The following is a 21,900-nucleotide window of genomic DNA, read 5'->3' on the forward strand; positions in this document are numbered from 1 at the left end:
CTTGAACACTGCCAGGGATGGAGCACTCACAACCTCCCTGGGCAACCCATTCCAGTGCCTCGCCACCCTAACAGGAAAGAATTTCCTGCTTATATCCAATCTAAACTTCCCCTGTTTTAACCTGTTACCCCTTGTCCTGTCGCTACAGTCCCTGGCAAAGAGTCCCTCCCCAGCATCCCTATAGGCCCCCTTCAGATACTGGAAGGCTGCTATGAGGTCTCCACGCAGCCTTCTCTTCCCCAGGCTCAACAGCCCCAACTTCCTCAGCCTATGTTCACACAGGAGGTGCTCCAGTCCCCTGATCATCCTCGTGGCCCTCCTCTGGACTTGTTCCAACAGTTCCATGTCCTTTTTATATTGAGAACACCAGAACTGTGCACAATACTCCAGGTGAGGTCTCACAAGAGCAGAGTAGAGGGGCAGGATCACTTCTTTCGACCTGCTGGTCACGCTCCTTTTGATGCAGCCCAGGATACGGTTGGCTTTCTGGGCTGCGAGCGCACACTGCCGGCTCACGTTCATTTTCTCATCGACCAGCACCCCATGGTCCTTCTCTGCAGGGCTGCTCTGAATCTCTTCTTTGCCCAGTCTGTAGCTGTGCCTGGGTTTGCGCCGACCCAGGTGCAGGACCTTGCACTTGTCATGGTTGAACTTCATAAGGTTGGCATCAGCCCACCTTACAGGCGTGTCAAGGTCCCTCTGGATGGCATTCCTTCCCTCCAGCATATCAACTGGACCACACAGGTTGGTGTCGTCGGCAAACTTGCTGAGGGCGCACTCAATCTCACTGTCCACACATTTTCTCTACTGTGAGGTGAAAACTTGTTCCAAGTGCATTCTCATCATAGTCTCATATGGCACCAGTCTACTGTGTTTAGTCCACTGAATATGTTCTTGGGACCTTAACAATTTTAACTCAGGCTTTGATACACTTTAGGTCAGTTTACAAAGGTCTGTATTTAAATACTCCATTTCAGGAAATGAGTATGTATTTGTAGGGTACTATGAAGGCGATATTGAGTTGTCTCTTCTGGCATGTGATGACTTGCATTCCACAAACATCCAGTGAATATAACAAGACTTTATGCAAGTAATCCAGAACTAGATGTCAATACTGCAGATATTCAAAGTAATGCGTTCCCATTAATGAATGCCTTGTAATATACTGACTTCTCTTTCCAGGGCTATAAACATTTCTAAGCCCTTTTTTGGTCAGTATATCATATCACCTTTAATCATTTATGTAGCCAGATACTGGTTTTTATATGTATGTAGATCTCCCTCTTTCTTTGAGAATTCAGCTGACCTACTGAGACAAGGGGGACAAAAAATCACAAAATGGAATATATAAACCTTTAGAATCAGTTTTAAGTAATGTTAAGTTTGATGGCTTTGTAACAGTAGCAATGGAAAATTACTAAAGTGCATGATACATAGAAAAAAAAATAGAATGCAGGTAGAGAACACACTGAGAATTCTTGTACAAGATAAATTGTTACAGTTGACACAGTTTTAAGAAAAACAGTCAAGAAGAACAGGACACAGGGATAAGGAGTATCTGGGAATGGCAGGTGTCCAGGATGGGCTATGGTTAAACTAAGTGGTAAGTAGGAGGATAGGAGGATTATTATGTCTCTGGTGCTAACGAACCAATTAAACTGGCATGAGCACCTACTGCACGTGCTCCAAAGGCTGCCAGAAGTGATGAAGATTGTTGGAAGAAGTAAGCAACCCTCAGAGACCACCACCACAATTCTGTACACATGCGAGGAACTTTCTGGAAAATGACGTAATGTATGTATGCCCAGGGACTATATAAGGACTGCTTGTGTAGCAACAGGGAGACACACGTTAGGAGGAGCTATCCCCTGTGTCTCCCGCAGCCGCAATAAAGAATACCTGTTTGTCAGCTTGAAAACTTTGTTGGCAAGTTTGTTCCTAGAGTTTTCTCCGAATCACTACCACAGGTACTCATGATTACTTCTGATGAAAGGTCAATCATTTGCAAGCCTTGACATTTCCTTGCAGCTTCCTTTATATATTTACTCACAGTTTTCCATTTGTGTGACAGCATGTGAGTATTGTGCTTGTGCCTCTTTCAATCCTTGGACATTTTCCAGCTTCACTAACTGCAGTGGCTATGTTGCCAGCTGGTGTAATCATAAACTAGTTGTTATTGTCTACTTGGGTTTGTCGCTTTTTGCTAATGTCAGCATGGGATTGAATTGGATGTTTTCTGGCAGTTTCTGGCCCTTTTATACATACAATGTTCCTGTCTCTTCTTATTCCTTCATGTAAGTAACTGAGGAAATGTATTTGGTTGCACTAGTCTCTCTACAGCAAGTCTTACTTATTTTAAATTAAGCCTGCTTTCTTCTGCTATCTTATGGGGAAATGAATATCAAACATATGATACTTTGATTTTTTAGTTTTTCTGCCTTCAGTTAACAATTCCAATAATTTATTTCCTACCCCTTCTATTGTGTAAACCTTCCTTGGAGCTTCAAGGATTCTTGATAAGCCCATACAAAGCTCAGTTCTGGTGAAGCTGAAAGATGAGTGAGAACAATATTTATTTAAAAAATGTCTTCCTTAAATTTTGGTGATTTGGAGAAGCTTTCTGTATGAACTTGTCAGATCATTCAGAATCTACACATGAATGTATCCGTAAATTGAAAGATTGTGTGATGAAGTTAAGGGAAGGTGATAAAGATTGGCTATCATCACTTTTTTCTGGCTGGGGTATAACTGGATAGTTATTAGTCTTGGTCAAAGGAGGATTGATCTTGTTGCTTGTCTTTTTTGCCATTATCTGTATTGTACCTTGTTTGTTACCATGTGTTCAATATATGACAATGAACGCTATGAAGCGTGTTTGGCTTGTGCAACAAGAAAAAGGGGGAGATGTGGATGGATTTTTAGCAAAGAATGGGCACGTTCCCAAGTCAGCAAGTGCGTATGTGGAGCTCGACATGAATCGAGGATGAAGGAGGACGTGGGTAAGGAAGCAAAAGTAACGGTGCCAGCAAGATAAGAAGAAACTGGAATGTGCTAAGATACAAAATAGTGAACAGTTAGCAAGTATTAAAGGTTAAGTTCCCATACGCTTATTTGATCAATTGTATACTAGTTGCTGTATGCTGCAAGACTATGTGTCAAAGCATAATATACTAAGCTATTGTATATGTATCCATTTATGATATAGCAAGCTATTGAAGATGTATCTGATTATAATATAGCAAGCTATTGTATATGTATCCAAATATAATACAGCAAGCTATTGTATATGTAGCTGTAGTTGTGTGCTACAAGAATATGTATCCAATTATAATACAGCAAGCTCTTGTAAGCAGATGCAGGCAACAGTATAAAAAGGATAGATGCTTTGTAATAAACGGCTTTTGTCTGATCACACTGATCTCTGACTGAGTCCATAATTTTTTCTGCAGCAGCTTTCTGTACGTGCTTTTGTCTCAGCTTCTCACGGGTCTCTAGCCTGTATTTGAATGTCCTATGGAAACTGGTATTAGAGACATCATAGAATCATAGACTAGCTAAGGTTGGGAAAAACCTTAAGATCATCTAGTTCCAACCCCCCTGCCATGGGCAGGGACACCACACTCTAAACCATGTTACCCAAGACTCTGTCCAGTCTGGCCCTGAACACTGCCAGGGATGGAGCATTCACAACTTTCTTGAGCAATTTGTTCTAGTGACTTACCACCCTCACAATAAAGGACTTCTTCCTTATATCTAACATAAACTTCCCCTATTTAAGTTTGAACTCATTATCCCTTGCTCTGTCGCACCAGTCCCTAATGAAGAGTCCCTTCCCAGCATCCTTGTACGCCCCCTTCAGATACTGGAAGGCTGCTGTGAGGTCTCCACATTGTTTATTTTCTTTCTCTTTGTCTTGTCCCCCATATGACTTTCTCAATGGAGATCAGGAACTACCATCTTCCTATTCCATTCCCCTATTTCAGCCTTGAGAAGTCAGTTAAAAACCTGTGCTCCCTTTATTCCCTTTGCATCTTTGCTTTAAAAAGTAGTCCTTCCTTCTGCTGTGTTCCTCTCCCCAGCTACCCTACTCACTATAACATGAGTAAAAATAGGCTTACTTGAATCTTCTACACTATCTCATATGTACTGAAATAATTCCTGATGTGTGTAATATTTTATGTCATTCCTTGCTACCTAATATTTTTAAGTTTCTATGATTGGCTATATTATTCTTTTGAATGTATTATATATATACATATGAATAGATAGATACACAGAATCAGTGAAAATCTAAACTAATTTATGGATTTACCAAGGTGTACAGTGTAAGTCAAAGTGTAAGCAAGTGTAGGCCAGACTAATAACACTGAGGATAGCATGAACTTTGCCAGTCATATTATGTCCATTTTCGTGTTAACTACTCCAAATTTACTTCCTTCTGTCCTTCCTTTTCCAGTGAGGAAATCTGAGTTTGTATTCTTAGCTCCACTTGAGAGCAACTAGAGCTATCACAAAATCGCAGAGCTTGGGAAAGGGCTTTGGAGACAATGATTGTTTCCTGTTTTATGCTAGCCGTGTATTTCCAAAATGGAAGGCAGCACCCCTGGAGAGCTATATGATAGTCTGGGCAAGGTAGAGAAATCCCTTTGTGTTTCAAATCTAGTTCTCCACGTACTACTTTATATGTGAAATTCTATAGGCTGTGTATGCCCATTGCATTCCTGTTTCTCAGTATTTCAAAAGTGTGTTTTGGTGGTTAAGATTCTACCCTGTAAGCCTTACTTTTAGTCTGACCTTTTTCAGAGCTAAGACCATGCCATCTTCCACCTAATTAGCTATTTCTTTGCAGATATTTTGTGAGCGTGTCTCATTTTTCAGTTTTAGATTCTGAGCCTGATTTGATGAGCTAATGATCCTATTAATAGACTCAGCATGGTAGTGACATTTTCAGAAATAGTATATGAGAAAAGATTGGGAAATAGGTTGTATTTCTTACATATTACTCATATTCTTCATGATCCATCCTTCCAAAGAATCTGCTTGGTGACATTTTGAGGATAAATAGAATAAAAATATTTTATAACTGGATGGCAACATTCTGCTGATTCTGAATTTGCATGGGTAAACTGTTCTTGGGGTCAGAATATCTTGCTTCATTCCTAATTACCTAAGGGGATTTTTCTGTTTGGTTTTTTACTGTCTGCAACATTTTTGCTGTATTTGCTTTTATTTGAACTAAATTGTATTTGTAAATATCCTATTTATTATTATGCCAATTTTGTATTCAAGTTTTTATTCAATTCAAAAAGTCAGACGTCAGACTCTGACTTTAGCAGCTAAGCTGTGGCTTGAACAGCTCACTTGGTATTCAGGGGTATGTTTCCAAATTTTAACTATTAGTTCCAAAATTAGAGGGAGACAGTTTTCCTGTGGAAGATAAGAGAGGGAGGCAGCAGCCATAGGAAATGGAAAGATCTGGAGATATATCTTATTGCTTTGATAAGGGCCGTGATTTTAATCAGTCTTATACCAAACTGGGCAAAATCATTCCACTTCTGAGTAGCCACTTCATAGGTAGTGTATGTGAGCAGAGCTGAGAGAGAAAGCATGATCTGATGTTCTCGTGGTTATAAAATATGGAAATTGTCTGATGGATATTTCCTGTTTAAGAACAGTCACCTGCTATGTACTGCTGTTATCGGTGCTATCAGAAAGCCATCAGTAGCAAACAATTATATTAAATACTGTTTCATGTGGAAATGATTTTTCTTAATTACTGCTGTGATTAGAAGCAGTTTGAGGAGTACTGCAAAAGTTATAATTGTCACCACACAGATTTTTACAAGAAAAAGAATCTTAAAGTGAATCTAACTTAGACCAAAGTGGTGGTGATTTTGGAAAATTACTTAATTCTACAGTATTTTCAAGTACCCAGCAATGCTTATTGAAGAAAGGGCATATGGTTTGCAACAGACCCACCTTTCCACGGATCTAATGCGGCTATGATTTGTACATAGTACCAAAGCATCGCAAAAAATTGGTATTATGATTACACAATTGCAACTCCAAAGGATTTTTTAAATTCCTGGTGTAACTGACTGCATTTATTAACTCTGTGGTTTAAATTCAATAGTCTCATCAAACAAAAAAATCAGATTTAAGATAAAGCAATTTCCCCTTCTTTTTTGTAATGACCTTATTTAGATATTGCAAAGTAATGATTCAAAAATACCATAATCTTTTCATTGTCTTGCTCTCTTAAAAAACCTTTCCTGGTCTAAAGTTATATTTTTCTCCTTACTGCAGTCCTTATGTCTTACATAGCACTACCAAATGTGTACAGTTGTGTACAGATATTTCTCCAGACAGCTTGCTACATCCTTTGCAATATGCCTGACCATATACCCTATCTTTTGGACTTGCATCTTGCCTATACTCTGTGCTGCTTTAATGTTTCACGAGCAAATAGGTTCATTTAAAAACAAGAGAAAAAATCTCCAAAAACCTCAAACAACCCACACTTCTCTAAGTAAGTTTGTTATCTCTACTTTTCTTCTTTTTTGTTTTTCAGTGTCCTGAAACTCATTTGCTACACCTTTCTTCCTTGAATCTGCTTTTTCTGTTAGTCTAATGACTTCCACTTACTACGATTTACTCTTTGAAATAGTACTCAAGATCCCCTCAGTTTAATTGTTGAGAGAAAATAGAGCATTTTTTTTCTGCTTCCTTAAAGTGTAACTGAAGAAAGTAAAAGAACAGGGTCCTTTCCCCTCTCATACTTTTAGCTCTAACTTTACTAAGCATGTTATGTGGATAAAATCTGAGCAAATTTGTTAAGCTTATTAACCAATAGTTGTAAAGCATCCTTCCCAGGTGCTTTTGATCTATGTAATTATCTTTTGCACTTGCTGTTCACTTCATCTGCATAAATAATACCTCTTCATGTATTATTATAGATGTATTTGTCTAACCGTAACGCATCAAAATTTTTACTGTTGACTGGTGCTGGAAACGTGAAGCAAACCTGCATCTACTGTGAATGTATAGGAATAAGATGAGGAAGGACTTTTTTATAAGAGCAAGCAGTGATAGGACAAAGGGAAATGACTTTAAACTGAAAGAGGGTAAATTTAGGTTAGGTATAAGGAAGAAATTCTTTACTGTGGGGGTGATGAGACACTGACAAAGGTTGTCCAGAGAAGTTGCAGATGCACCATCCCTGTCAGTGTTCAAGGCCAGGCTGGACAGTGCTTTGAGCAAGCTGGTCTAGTGGAAGGTGTCCCTGCCTGTGATAGGGGGTTGGAACTAGATGAGCTTTAAGGTCCCTTCCAACCCAAACCATTCCGTAATTCTATGAAGATGAGAAACAACCTATGGGTACAGACAAATGGCATTAAAAACAGACAAGAAGACTTATTTTCACTGTTTTATGAGTATGTCCTGACTCCACCATTTTTTTTTCTGAATATTTTCACTTAAGCTGACTCATGTCTGAGAAATAAACATTTTTTTTAACTACATTATATATATGTATGTAAAAACCCAACCTATGCAGTTTTTGTATGCAGTTTTTGATTATAATGTTTTGGGTTTTTTTTGTTTGTTTGTTTTTTTGGGGGTTCTTTTTAGTTTTTTGGGGTTTTTTTTAGTCTACAGGTATGAACTCTGAAGAACCATAAGAATAACTTTTTTGGAGAGTTTGGACAGTAGCATTGGTTATATTTTACTTGTGTGTCTCCAACTAATGACTTTCTGATCTGTACATTTCTATTATAGGAACAGGAATAAACCAAATTTTGGTCCATATCTGGGCTTCTTTGGGATAACTGACATATTGGTAGGGCTACTATATTTTTAATCTTATTTTATTTCACAGTATTATATTAGTTGACAGCCCTTAAACCTGTTTTGTCTTAATATTATCTGAATTTGAAAGGATAGTATATTTATTACTTGTAGAACACAACTTCAAGTTCTACGTATGTTTTATAGACTTCAGCTCTGGGACCCAATATAGTTAGAGACTGGATTTTCTCATTGGACTTTGATAACAGATAGTTCTGATAGCTGATGAATTTTGAATTTGTGTTCATACTTCTTAAGATCTTGTAGCTGAGCCATCAGGAACAATGCTACAGTTCAATACTTCTCCAAGCCAGCCTAATAGCTAACGTTTTGTTCAGATCTATGATTGAATTCACAAATGTCGTTCTTCTGAATTCTCTACGGAACACACTTTATAAACAGTTGTTAGGACAGACGGGTGATCTCTAGCATATGTGACAAAGTGAGTAGGGATAAGGAAGTGGTGAGTGTACCTCTAAGGAAATACAATCTATTTTAAAGCACTGATTATTACAGAAGGCAGTTTAGATAACTTAGTTCAGTTGGACACCCTTTCATGACTGCTCTGTGTGGATGACTTCTCTCAGGGACAGTATATATTAAGGAGGGCTGGGAATGGAGGAAATTAAATTTTAAGAGAAGAACTTGCTTTAAAAGTAGGGCTTTTAATTTACAGGAAACTTTAGGTGAATGTTAAAGTTTCCTATTCACATTGAATCAAAAGCATTTGCTGTCCCTGTGTATCTAGTGGTAGCTCTTGGGTAGAGTAGCTGCTGTTGCTGTAGGGCAATTGGTGTTTCTGTCAATTTCCCAAATAATACCTACCATTAAACTGATGATACTGTCATTTCCACTGGGCAACTGCAGAAGAGTTGTCTCTTGAGCAGCTGTACGAATCTGATTTGAGTATTTCATAGTTTATGAGATTCCTGTCCCTATGGCAGATCTATTAGGAATTAAAATGGTTCCCTGAAAACTCAGATCTGCAGTTAACAAAAGCTTGTTAAAACCAGGATGCTTGAAATGAGACAGTTAGGCTCAATGAACTATGTGTTTCTCTGTAACTTTATTTTGTCAGGGCTTATTTGACTAGCTGTACGTGTTGACAGCTGCTGACAGGCAAATACCTTATCAGTGGTCTAAACAGCGTGATTGTCCTAACAGAGAAAAACGGATTATACTTGATGCGCTTATCAAGTGTTTCAAACTAAACTCTCAACACTACAGAAATGCATCTGACTCTTTCACAAAATTTACGTGCAGTAATTGGAGATATTCATCATCATTCCCCATTTCCTTCCTCATCCTAGTTCTGTTTTGGGCTGTGAAGCTTTTGAGACCAGAGATAAAAAGGAACTGTATTGTGGTGTTTTGGATACTGCTAATGAAAAAAAAAAAAAAAATTATGCATAAAACTGTTTTCAATTTCACAAACCCAGGAACATCTCATTATCATGGAAAATACAAATTTGAGGCTGCAACTAGAGCAAAGTTAAATGGGTTGGAGCATGTCAGTAAGTATTCCTATAAAATTATATTTCAGAGAGGTGTTTTAATGATTCAGATTTTTTTCCAATGAAAAATTGAAAAAAAAAAAAATAATTAAAATTACTGTGCCTTACAGATTTCCTCTAGTTTGCTCTGATGCATCCACAATTTTTTGGTCTTGTGTCACAGTCAGGGAATAGCTGTATTGTGGATATGCCAAAGCCTCCCAAAAACCTACTCTATCATCATTTACTAGGTGTTTTAATGTCCGTGACAGAACTGCTGCCTCCTCACTAACACCAGTGTTTTATTCAGAAAGTTGCTGTATATCAGGTCAAGTTATGTATAGGCGATTCCTCTGACTATAACTTCTCACTCACACCAGCCATCAGGATAGGCAGATGAACAGTGAAGTATCTGAAAGAATGTCAGTAAATGGACTTTAAAACCCAGGAAAACTTACTGTCTCATCCATTTAAAACAAACTCTTGGTGATAGTAGGTGTTCTCAAGCTAGAGCCCTGACATCTGTGCTCTGATGTCATCAAATGAAGTATGTTACTGTAACAACCTGTTGCTTTCTCTTACAAAAACGACCTTGAATTTACCCGATTTGCCTAAAATTAACCTGAAAGTGTTAATCCTGTGATATACTTTGTTTGGAAACATTCTCACTCAGATGTCTCCAGCAAGCTATTAGTTTTCTGTTTCTTTGCTTTGCTTTTTTTTTTTCCAAGTAAGGTTTCTTAGAGAAATAAAAAAAGTTATCGTATTGTGTGTCTACCTATCCCTGCCCTTTGCTTGACCATATTTTTTACCCTATCTACCAAGTTCAACTAACTTTGACATAGACACAGTCATTTCAAAGATACTCTGTTCCTAGACATATTGTGAAAGCAGACAGCTAAGTACTTGAGAGAGAATGTACACCTGTGCGCAGTATGACCTCAGCCATTATTAAGCATTAGGGAATACACATGGAAGAACTTCATTACAAAAATTTCAACTATCATACAAATTTTAAGTGGAAGTCATATGTAGATAACACCAGAGACAACTCCATAGGAAATAAAAATTCATTATTTTCTCTGTTCACAAAACTGTATTTTTTTGTTTTTAAAAAGTTTTTGTATGTTTAAAACACTTTTTAGATGTACATTGCAGTATTATTTTTATAAATATGTAACCCTACTTTTCTCTTTTTACATTTTCAGTGTTTTCTTTTTCCTTTCCTTAAGAAACCTAGAAATACTCAGTTCATACACAACACCTGGATATAGAACTGTATGAGTCAGAATTAAGTTTCTTTTACAGTTTCTGTTTTCTATACCCTCTGAACTCTAATGTTTACTTGCCTTTCCTACATTAGCACTGAGGGAGCTGTTTTGGAGTTTAACTTTACCATCCCATGTCCTGCTTTCTATGAACTACCCTGAAACACCTTTACAAGAGCTGTGCCATACTGTGAGCTTAAGTGTTGCAATCTGGACAGTTATTTGCCTTCCAAGTCACAATGAAAGCTGTCAAGTTAATAACACATAATTAATGAACAGAAAATCCTTTTATCCTGCACTGAGTTTGCTTTCTCTAGACCATGAATTCATAATATAGAGCCAGCAAAACTCAGGAAAAAAGGAAAGGAAACAAAGAAAGATAAGGTCAGATATCTTGCTCAGTGCTAGTGCTAATCTGAAAGCAGATGGAGTACCTCTTCATACACAACATCCTGAGACATTCTACTCAACAGGCCAGCCCATTTGATGAAGCAAATTGCTGTCCTGAATTTTAATGTGACAGGTGTACTTTGAAGTTTCTTGTTTATGCTTCAGTACTCGTGGACAACAGAAGGATCACACTGGACTCCTTCATCTACCTTCCCTTGTTGATCATGGGTAGAAAAAAGAGAACATACAGAGGTCCTCACCCATACATTTGATCTGTCACTGTATGCAGCTGCAATGTGGAGTAAACTACCAAGCTCAATGCTCATAAAAGTGTTTTACACAAACTGAAAAATAATAATAATGAAATATCCATAATAAAAATATTTTTATCTTATCTGAACATCAAAACAGCTACAGAGGGGAGTGAGCTCTTTATATGCACGTAAAGTTGAGATCCACAAACCACCATGTGGTTTCATCTCAACTAACACACAGGCTTACACATTCCTGTTCCTCCTAACCAAACTTGCACAGGAGCAGCTGTTCCTAAACCACCATTGTGACATAATTAAATTCTCTTTCTGAAGTCATTACCATAGGCCCGTTGCTATGACAACATAACACTCTCTGTTGCTAATGCGTATGTCTCAGAAACAATTACAGAAGTACCACTATCCACAAATTGACTTTAATTAGATTCGTTCAAAAATTAGTCTCTAATACCATACATTGGGGGAAAGTATATGAGAAATCTTTTCTTTAATAAATGATTCCAGGCAATAGTAGTTTGGTTCAACTGCATTCCCCTTACATTTATACTGAAATAAAAGAAGGTGGTGAAATTAACAGTTGTATTCCTCCTACTTGAGAAATGATGATATTAAATGATCATATTTAACCAGGAACTCTTCAAAGGAAAGTGCATATTTTCCTGTTAAATGCCTTGCTTCTCCTTCTGAATACTTTAAAGTGTTAAGATAGATCTAGAGATCTTTTAGGTTCTTACTGCATTTTTTTTTGTCTTTTTTTATATCACCTAAATTTTATTTATATGATTTTCTGATTTTTATCTCATCTTTCCTGGTAGTCCTTTATTTACTGTTTGACAGTGACAATAGAGACAATACAACAGAATACTCTTATGTGGGGTGCATTTCAGATGGATGGTACATCACTGTCTCCCTGTGTCCTCTATGCAGTAGATAATCAAGTGAATCTTGTTAAGCCACTGTTGCATTTCTCATCAATTGTTGTTAAATTGCTGGTTTATATCAAACATATTGCTGCTTCTCCCTTACAAGTGCGTCACTTCATCTATGACAAGAAGCATAGCATTTGTTGTACTAGATCAGACAATCCTATGTTCTTTCTCATTTGCTGAGTCTTGCATTTTTGCTGCCTTCAGAAGTGACCAATGTCTGATGCTTGAGGGGAAGTTGAAGAAAAGCCCTTAATGCACTTAGTCAGTTGTGTGGAAAGGAAGGTAGAGGAAAAGATATCTTCCTGACCCCTGCAGCTGTCAATTTACCCTCTGAAGCATAGTAATAGATTACTTTAACATTCATATTGTTGTTATTACTCATAAAATTATTCAGCCCTTTAAAAATCTTTCAACAATATTTGACTTAATAATCTCCTGCTGGAGTTAATTCCAAGGGATGACAGCATGCTGTGAAAAGTATTCACTTTCACAATTTTTGCTGTATTATTGACTTCCATTTACTTCATTGCACATCATTTATTGATTCATTACAGCAGAAGGTTAAAAGTAGGGTCTTACCATTCTGCACTTCATAAAAATAAATAGAAAGAACAGACCATTCCGTTTTACTATGTGGAATAAAATTCAAGGTGTTTTCTTTCTGTGTGTATAGTGAAGAGTTCAGTGTCTCTATTTTTCTGTACCTGCAAACAGAAAAGGTAACAATGGCAAAATATTCCATCATAAAAAATAAATTAATTTAGTGTTTCCTCTAGATGCATTCTGGATGAGGTATTTTCTGCACATACTGTTTTCCTGTGTATACTTTTGATTAATTCCTGAAGAAATTTCAGCAATACCTGAAATGTTAACATGTGAAAAATCCCCACCTATCTGTTAATTTTTAATTGAGATCATCCCCAAGTCTGAGTTCTGCTGCAGAATTTCATTTGGAAATAAGAATGGGAAATGCTACATTTTTGGAGGCAGAATGGAACATTCTGTTTATCCTGCCATGCATGCAACTTTGTCAAGAGACTCCTATTTTTATATCAAGCTATATATCTTGAAGGATCTGAAATCCTGCTAAACCTGTTTCATAGAATTAATTAGAGGCAACTGCATTTATCTCCATGAATGCTGGACTGACATTCTTTTGGCATATTTTCTGATTACATACGAGACTGTCTTGATTCATAGTTGGGATCACACTGTCTGGCATAATATGGCAATAAAAGATAAATAATGTGTGCCCAAACATACCAAAGCATTATTTCAGGAACACTTAATAGCATATGTAATATTACAGTTGGTGAAAATTCCCAGAAATGTACATAACCATATTTGTATATTGACAAATACGATCTTAATTAACCTTTAGCAAAAGTGGCTGATGAGGCTACTTTGTTGTGAAATCAAATCCTCAGTATCTATATTAATTCACTTAAGCACAGATTTATCTTTTTCCTTCATCCATTTCTAAATCAAAACTAAATTGCATTTATCCACTATCTTTATTCCTTTAGCCAGTGGGTGCTGTGCAGTAGCTTTTAGCCTGCAGGTCAGTGCGGTCAATCAAACAGACCATCTCCATAGGAACTCCTGCCGTAAGGATCCTTCTAGCTGTCCTCTTAACTGTTCCCCAGGGCATGATAATTTGAGCAACAGATGCAGACTGAGCAACTTTCTGTTTCTCCTTCAACACTAAAGCTTGTCTGTTGCTGCAACAGGATGATGAGAAAGGGAAGAATGGAAGGAGATGGAAAGGGCTTTAACTGAAGTTTCCTGTTGCTTCTCATTTTTACACAACTCCACTGCATTCGAGAAACACAGAAGTGTGTCAAATGGGACACCAGGAGAGAGGCTACTGAGCATTCTTGCTCCTTACTCTTGGCTTCTGCCCCTCTGCATAGGTTCCTAAACCCCAGACACTTCTATTTGTTCCCTCCATATTCCTGTCATGCTTGAGGTCTCCAAATCTACAGAACTACATCCAGTTAGGTGCATCTAGGCAACCTGGTGTGTACCAGAATATTGCTCTGCCTATCTCTTCTGAGTATGTCTATTCATCAGCTGTTTGCAGAGCACATCTGAACACCTACTGAATGTTTTTGTGTCTACACAAAATGGAATTTCATATGTTAACCATTTTTTATTTATTTTTTTTTTTAACAGTACAGGAAGAGTTGATGCATATTTTCAGAGATCTGGGTTTCCTTCAACAAGGTGTCTTTGAATCAGATAGTTTGGTACATTTGCTTGGTATTTCCTGATGTTCATCAAGGTGCATGTTTCTGTTTAAGCAATAGAATTGTCCCCACTGCTGGCCAGCCCCTGTAACCAGATGTGTGCTCCATCTACTGCTACATAGTAGACTAGTATTTTTTAAGTATTAAATCATTAAGTAGATGACCCAGGTTCAATTCCTTTTTCTGCCTGAAGAAAGTTATTACCTGTGGAATATGTTATGTTCATTAAAAAGTGGATGAGTTCTTGCTCTATTTTCCTTTTTGAAGCTGTATTGGTGTGTATAAAAGATTTCAAGTTTCCCTGGACTGAAAAGAGAAAGCATGTAATGGTGAACCTTAGCGCTCAGTACTGTTACCTTGGAGAATGGGGACTGACCACAAGGAATTTTTTGATATCTCATCGTTTTTTGATTTGACCATAGGAGTGGCCCTGGGAGAGAAAACTGCTATTTTCCAGTTGGCTAGTGAATGAGTATCTTTGTGTTGCCTCTGTACAGAGCTTACAGGACATTATTCCGAGGTTGTTGAATTCCCCCGTTCACTGCAGTGGATGACTTCATGCCCAACAAAAGTGCTGGATGTCACAGAGCCAGGTCATTAAACACTGGGTGTTGCAGCACTAAAGCTTTTAGGCATTTAAGCATTAGATTGGACCCAGTCTATAATGTCTTTCACTGTCTGACCTTTTTCTTTCTTTCTGCTTCAGTCTCTGCTGAAGATAGTCTAATTTGTGACATTATACTTTGTTTGCTCTGTCCATCTTACAGAAAATTGTTATTATCAAATCCCTTTTTTATCAGTACTTTTCCAGTAATAATTATGGCTTCCACTTGATCAAGAGATTCAGAAGTCAGTAGTATGAGTCACTTTTCCTATTCAGCTTCAACGTCATGATAATGACACTTTCTTAATCTAAACACCTGCCTGCCCTTTGCAGTACCAAAGTCACCTCTGTCATTCCTAACATTTAATTTTGAGTCTTTTCTTCTTTTCTGTTAAACTATAATCATATCATCTGCATTTTCTTCACACAATCTTTTATTTCACATCAATGCACATTCAACAGGTTGCCTTCTGTGCAAAGTGTATCTCTAATTGATAGTGAGAATCCACCCTCCAGTTGCTTTTGTCTGTCTCTGATGTAAATCTCAAAGAAACATACATGATTTGTTTGTCTCATTACAGGTGTGCCAAAAACCAAAGTAATCCATTTTGTCTCTGAAGCTACTGAATCGTGTTTTCTCAGAACTTGGAGAACCATAACAGCTGGAGACAGGAGGGAAGCTATTCACTCCTTTCCCATTGCCAGGTTGTTCTCAACAATATAGTCTTAACATTGTCTGGCTCATTTTTAAATGTAACTTCTTTTCATTCTACTTGAATCCAAAAAGTAAGGGACAGATTCCTGCTTTATAGCAAAATAAACTTCTTTGACTCCAAGACAATTATGGTTTTGAAATTTATTTTACTGAGTGTATAGACTGAGATGAAGTACATTTCATTTTCATAAAGAATTAAAATATGGGTAATGTTAAACCTTAGCTGAAGTGGGAGCAGGTCCAAAAATACTAAACGAATTGTGAATTTTCAGGTTTTAAAAAATGTGTGATGACTTTCTGAAAGACTGTTTCTTGGGACCTTTGGTTATAACTTGCATAACCTCAGCCAGATAAGTCTTATACTGAACTACAAATAGGCTGAATATTTAGCTGTTATAAATCCAGTATCCTTGCTGACAGTGCTGCTTGGCTAATTTACACCAGCTTAGGATCTGTCCTTTTGATCTGGCCATATGTTTTTTGATGATAAGCATCACAAATTAGGGCTGAATTTTCAGAAAATCTCTTTTTCTATTTTACATCCCTAAGGATGTATAGGTGAGCAAACATTTTCAAACATTAGCAGCTCTTTGGCATTAATGACTGTTTTTTCAAAATACACAGAACTCTGTTGTAAACTTTCCAGTTTTCTAACTACAGGAAATTATACCGCAGGCGACTCTGAACCAGCCATTACGTTGAGAAATTATAAAATCAAAACTAACCAGAAAATACTTTGGGATCTATAGTATCAAAATACCTACTGAGTGTGCATCCTGCCTTCATAAGTTTAGCTTATAAAATGTTATATGCTAACATTTTTTGTTCTGATTTTATTGGATTCAGACCAGAATAAGGCGTAACTAGGAATGAGGGAACAAATTGAATGGATGTTGGAGGAGCAACAAAACTGATCAAATGGAAAAATGAGAAAACTGACACGAAAGGTAAAGAACCAGGTCGCCTGCAGTTGTGGGGTGTTGCAGGAGTGGCCATAAAAGAACCACATTAGCAAAATTAGGTATCACTAAAAATTTTTTATCTTGTCATTATTTATCAACTTTTGCATGAAGAAAAGAAAGAGAAAAATAATGCCTTTGTGAAAGCCAAGCAGCCACATGAAGGTACAATGGCAATCTCCAAAATTTTCCATCAAGGAAAGGGACAAAAAAGTTGAAACAGAACAAAAGGAAGTACCCAGGCAAAAGGGAAATAAAAGAAATGTTACTCTTGAGTTGGGGTTTTTCTTGGTGATTAACTTAGCATATATTCCTCAGTTTTGTGAAACCAAATTAATCTCAAGCAAGCCTCCACTAAGGGGGAAAAGAGAATGCCTCAATACTTTCTTAACCGAGGGGCAGAGATCTGAGCAACAACCACTTGTGGACTTACCCAGGTATTGAATAAGACAAAACAGAGGAAACTGGGGGAACTTCAGTAGCACTTTGCAAACCTGCTTCTCTCTCTTCATGACTGAATGCATGATATTTTGCAGATGGTCCCTCACGTCAGCACTGAGGTCTTGCATGCAAAGCTGGCACTTAGACTGTGAGGTTGTTATGACAAACTTGCTGCCAGTATTAGAGAAACACACAGTTGGCTAAAGTGTATTATAATCTGATACTATAGGGCAGATTTGGGATAGAATAACTGTAACAGTGTAAGGTTAAAAAAATAACCCAGTGAGCCACATGCACAAAAAGTTGGATATGGCATTCATTCATTTGCTAAGATCTGCAAAGACGAGGTTAGAGAATTCCTTAGATGTGAAGACCAAAAGATTCCTTCATAATGGAAATTGATAGAAAACCTAAACAGATGAATGGGTCCTAATTCCCCCATCATATTCTCAGGGCAAAGTTGTATAATACACCCCAGGTAATAGCATATTGTAGGAAGACAGTTTGGTTTTAAAGTAAATGTCAAGAATCCCTGAATGAAAAAAACATCTATTCTTTTACAGCTGTATGGGCAAACATGAGACCAGAGAAGAGTGGAGAGGGAGGAGTGAATATTGCACAATGATGGCAATATTCATCCTTTACTGATTCAACCTGTACCACTTGCACTTCCTGACAATCATTTAACATGCAACAGTGACTATATTAAGTATTTTACTCTTCCTTACAAAGTCACCCTGGAGGAATGGCACAGCAGACCTGCTAAGGTTCTCAGCTTCCATGTTTTAAGCTCCATCTTAATTAGCTGGTAGAGTGAATGAAATAATTTTGCCATTCTCATGTTCCAGCTTGACAAAGTAGGACTTGGCACTAGCCCAGTATAAGACATTCCATGCAGCTATATATGGTATGTGTTAATGATGCTATTAGTGACACATTGCTGAATGTTAACATGTTAGAGCTTGTAGTTTCATCTCTCTATGGAAGTGACTTGATTAATGTTAGAGGGAACTTTTTAACGAAGGTATAATTTCTGTGACACTATTTTATATTGTCAAAGAAAGAGGGATAATCTTGCATTGAATATTATTATATTTAATTAAACAGGCTGTGTCAGGTTTCCTCCTACCTTACCCACTCACACATGTGTAGTAATTTTTTTTTTTTTTTTTAATTTAAAAAAGATACTAAGATTTGAGGTGTCATCGATCACCTCAGTGAGTTCCCTAATGCCTGGTCTGCTGATGTGTACCTAATAGCATAGTAGTTGCAGTAGTTGCAGGGTGCCCAGTAAGTGTGAGATGTCACTTCAAGAGACTGTTTCTGTAGATCTAGTATTTTTGTATGAAAGCTTGTCATTGGAATAACTAAAACAGATCTAACGAGAGTGGTGACACAATGGGAACACATTCATCAAAGAAGTATCAGGTAGGGTGTTTTTTTTGAAGGGGATATTGCTAATAATTAAATGGCAATCCTAGTAATTTAAAGTCAAAAGTAGATAAATAAGGGATAACTCCCATGATAATTGCCAAATTTATATATTTAGAGAAACTTAGTACATTATAAATATTAAATTGGGCTATTATCTGAAGTATGCTTGTGCCAGGTATCCATAAATAAAGACTTTAGGGACTAATCACTAGATATTTTTATTATTTATCTCCTTCCACATTTTAACAAATAGAAAAGCTATGACTTCTTTGTGTAAACCACAAATGAAACATGCTCTTTTTTTTTTTTTTTTGATGCATCTTTTGTGGAAGAGAAAAGAAAAAACAATGCCGTGGGAAAGTACAAACAAGAAAAGAGCTCAACCATCAGAAAATCTTTCAAGAAAAAGCTTGGCTTCTCTTTTCTTCTGAGCATTAACCTCCTACAAAGTACACTAGCTTTATGTCAATGTGTAGCTCCATTGACTTCAATTAAGTTATCTCATATACCCACCCTGCTGAGAGAGCAACCAGACTTTTAAAAAGTCATTCAACACAGAAATGGGGCAAGGGTGGTGAATCAGGTCATTTGTGTAATTTTAATCCTTAGTTCTGCCTTGCACCTTATGGAATAATTTATGCAAAGACGGTACCTAAAGGCCTTTATAGGAATTTCTAGTGATATTAAAGGGACTGTTTTATGCCCATTTTTGCAAGATTAAATGTCTATTATGTGCAAAATTATATACACAGTTGGTTTCACTGAACCAGAATGCTAAGGCATTGGGACAGATCTTGTACTGCATAGACCTTGGGAATATTATCTTCTTGGCTTACTCAATGTAGCCAAAAAAACTACACTGACTGACCAGGTTGAGAAAGTGGGTCCTGACGACATGGGGCTGAATCCCCAGTCTTGTGGGAAAATAGAAGAGAGGATGGTGTGTGTAATGTATCAGTAAAGAACCGGTAAAGAAGTTTAATTTGTTGCAAGCTGCAAGCTCATTTGGAAATCTCTGTGGTGGATTGTGCAGCAAACAAGTCCAGCCATTGCATCTGGCTTATTCTTGGAATTGCTTAGGTTTAGCCCAAGTTTTTTCTCGATGCATCAAATGCTTGAGTTCTCATAACACAGGCAAAATGTGAGAGAGATCTAGCAGCTTGAAACTGGGGTATTGAAAATGAAATACAGCTACTTACAACTGGCAAGTGCTTCCCTTCATATCCCTGCTGTTACTCCTACAGTAATCCGCTTTGGCCTTTTTACTACTGAAAGGATAATGCTTTTCCTTATATTGGATATTACATAAAAGCTAGTAGTTCTCAACAGTTAAAATCCAGCTAAGAAGTACCAAGAATTACTTGAGGGGAGTACTAGCCAGCTATTGCTGGTACGCTAAGCCATCAGATCTGTTTGAAGCATGTCAAGTAAACATGCTGCAAAATCATTCACACGGTTGCACAGCGTTTTTAGGCAGAAGTGGTATTCCTCAAGGTGAGATCCTGACTACTTTCTGAATTCCAATAGGTTTGAAAGGATAAAAGCCCAGCAAATGCATGAAGTCACCTATCCAATATGTGAGGCGAAGAATAAAAGTAGGACCTATGACCTCTCCTTTTTCCTCATTTAGATACTTTTCTCTGTAACTATGGGTAAAGTGCAGTAGTGGAATACTATTGCTACTAAGTAAAAAATAAGCTTTTACAGGAAGTCATGAAAATGAAAGTAATAATTAAATCTTCCTATAAGTTTAGGTTGTATTGTAAGTGCTTAGCTGAAAAATTTGTCTTTAACTCATGGCCTGCAGCAATCACATCTGTTATATTTTAGGAACAGAAAGCTAATGAGGTGGAATCTGGAGTACTGAGCTTAATTGGGCTTGTTTTGATTAAGTGTATGTGCTGGGAATATTTTATACACTAGTATAAATTGCAAAGCAGTCAACATAAGCCACAAAATTTGCAAAATCCATTGTGGGTAGTGTTAGAGAAAAGACTGTTTCCAGTAAACAAGAAATGGCAAAAGAAAATATCGGAGGTTTTGGTGGGGAAAAAAAAAAAAGCGCGTACTTAAATTTGACTAATTAGTGTCTTTCTATGGTTGTAAATGCATTTCTCTCTTGTTCACATGCATGCAAATACAGACACAGAGACACACACCAATACACAGATGTGCTATATAGTATACAATGGTAATAGCTTGTCTTTAGTCTGGGTAGATTAAGACTACGTGGCCAAATCAGTTAAAACTGCATAATCTTTATGCAAACATGGAAATTTGGTGCATCCTTCATATATTACATATGTAGCAGAAGGAATAATATTTCTCAGTGGTTTGAAAAATGTGCATTTTAAGGTCAGGGGGTGCATGTGCAATTTTTCTCCTGCCAACCCTTATCACTTTGGGCCATACTCAGGTAATGTAAACCTGCATAACTTCATAGACTCTAGTTCACTTTGCTGATTCACTCAGTTTAGATCTTATCTTTCAAGTTCCTATGTGCATTCAAAACTTGGAAGGTGGAAAAAAATATGAGTAGTGCATTTTAGCAATATTAAAAATGGTTTAAAGTGGATTTTTCTCTACATTAAAAAGTCTACAAGCTGAATGTCTGATATTTTGGTATCGTTCATAACTAGAAAAAGATGTCGACTCTTCAAAGTAAATTATGTATGAATGAAAAGTGGTTCTGTTTAGACTGTAATATAAAACACATTTAAAAAAAAAATATCATCCAGTGTTTTCATTAACAGCTCTCTAAATATCTTGTAAGAAAAAATACCTCAATTTTTGCACATAAGGAATATAAGAAAGCAAGAATTGGTTTGCAGAAAGCAAGTAACAGAGTTGTCTAAGTGGTGATGATCTGTCCAGTGGCCACATGATCTGTCGTAGTTTATGGAGACTGACATAAGCCACGCAATAGGGTCATTTGACTTTTGCATCCTTCTCTGCCTATGCAAGTTGAAGATTACAATGCTGACATCTTTACAACACTCATACATGTCAAAAGATACTTTGTATTACTTAAACATGTCTGCCTCATGTTGAGCCTTTTCAGCTGGTAGGTATTTTCTCCTGACCCCACACCCAAATTAAAAGTTTAGGCTAAGATTTTATTTTTTTTTTTATTTTATTTCAATGGGATTTGCTTATAAGGTTCTTCAAGCCCTTTAAGATCTCAGCTTTGATCAATGAATGTTTCACTATAATTCACTAATACCTGAGAATCCCATGAGAACTAATAACTTCATTTTAGCTGCTTAACGGTTTTGTGTATTTCAAAGCCTTTAGCCCAGGA

The 21,900-nt window shown here is 37.1% G+C and overlaps 1 long non-coding RNA gene across 1 annotated transcript; it reads left to right on the plus strand.

Annotated features, from left to right (window-relative positions):
* The first annotated feature begins 2,184 nt into the window (after positions 1-2,184).
* LOC136014446 (uncharacterized) lies at positions 2,185-15,875 on the plus strand. Its single transcript, XR_010612711.1, has 3 exons — positions 2,185-2,294; positions 14,944-15,039; positions 15,632-15,875. It is a non-coding gene; the product is annotated as an uncharacterized LOC136014446 (long non-coding RNA).
* The last annotated feature ends 6,025 nt before the right edge of the window (positions 15,876-21,900 follow it).

Source organism: Lathamus discolor, chromosome 5, assembly GCF_037157495.1.
Source record: "Lathamus discolor isolate bLatDis1 chromosome 5, bLatDis1.hap1, whole genome shotgun sequence".
Classification (NCBI taxonomy): Eukaryota; Metazoa; Chordata; class Aves; order Psittaciformes; family Psittacidae; genus Lathamus; species Lathamus discolor.